General features: G+C 49.3%; 1 pseudogene; it reads left to right on the top strand.

The window, feature by feature from the left end:
- Positions 1–539: 539 nt before the first annotated feature.
- On the top strand, positions 540–1,119 carry LOC114898208 (annotated as a pseudogene).
- The last annotated feature ends 223 nt before the right edge of the window (positions 1,120–1,342 follow it).

Here is a 1,342-nt window from a genome sequence, read left to right as displayed (position 1 = left end):
TTTACTAAGCATTACCTAGGATGTGCTCCTACAAACCTTCTAAAAGACATTTTTTAAATAAAAGAAATGGGTTTCCTCTGGCTTTCCTCATTCCTATACCAGAGAAAACATTTTTGTAGCCACTGTTGTTTTAAAAACAGCATGGCCCGCTAGACTTTGGGAAATCACCAAAATGTTAAAGAAGATATTAAAAGGAATAAGGCTAAGTGCACTACTACTTTTCAAGCATTACCTGATCAGTTATGGTCCCTCCTTCTCATAATTCATCTTAAATATGCCAGATCAGCAAAATTATAAAAGGAACTATATAAAAATTCCACACCTGTCATACGTGATCAAGAGATGCCTGCTACTGCCAGACCCCAGGTTTATTAATGAGCAGAACATATTATAATTGTCAGATGACTTGTTACAAGAAAGAGATAAAGTGCTGTAGTCACTGGGATGCAGGCCAGGTTTTAGAAGATGTCCCTGTCCCCCTTCTCCCCCCATCTCCTTGCTGTAGACCTGAAATGAACTAAGGCCGGGAACTCCTCATCATGCCAAGGCTAAGCCAGGCCACTCAGGCCCTCAGGAAGCCCGAGGTCGGCGGCATGATCCGGACCATCAGCCCGGGCCCCCGCCAGGCCCCGTCCTGGGTCAGCAAGGCGTTTCTGTCAACCAGTTCTGTAAGGAGTTCAACGAGAAGACCAAGGACATCAAATAAGGCGTTTCTCTGCCTACCAAGATTTTTGTGAAGCCTGACAGGGCATTTGAAATCAAAATTGGCCAACCCACTGTTTCCTACTTCCTGAAGGCAGCTTCTGGGATTGAGAAGGGGGCCCCACACACAGGGAAAGAAGTGGCAGGCCTGGTGCCACTGAAGCACGTGTAGGAGATCGCCGGCGTCAAAGCTCAGGATAACGCCTTTGACCTGCAGGACGTGCCCCATCCTCTGTTGTCCACTCCATCATTGGATCTGCCCGTTCCCTGGGCGTTTGTGTGGTGAAGGACCTCCGTTCTGAAGAGCTGGCAGCTTTCCAGAAGGAGCAAGCCCTGTTCCTGGCTGCTCAGAAAGAGGCAGATTTGGCAGCCCAGGCAGAAGCTGCCAAGAAGTGACCCCTGTCCCCCACCCTCCAGGATTTTGAAGGGGGCCAGTTGGGAAGGCGGGGCCAGCGGGGAGGAAGGCAGGTCACATCAACCTGACCTCTCCCTGGCAGAGTTCAGCCCACCTGTTTCCCCATAACCTGGCAGGACCTTCAGTCTCTCCACTGCTCTTCCAGATAACGTAGGATGTGCTTTTTCAGGTAAAGAATGACTTTTCAGTGAGGGGGGTTGGTGTGGCTGGTCTACATTAAAATTT

The sequence above is a fragment of the Monodon monoceros genome, unplaced genomic scaffold (genome assembly GCF_005190385.1).
Source record: "Monodon monoceros isolate NGI ecotype Baffin Bay Population unplaced genomic scaffold, NGI_Narwhal_1 Super_Scaffold_18, whole genome shotgun sequence".
Lineage (NCBI taxonomy): Eukaryota > Metazoa > Chordata > Mammalia > Artiodactyla > Monodontidae > Monodon > Monodon monoceros.
This window is presented reverse-complemented; position numbering and strand designations above follow the sequence as displayed.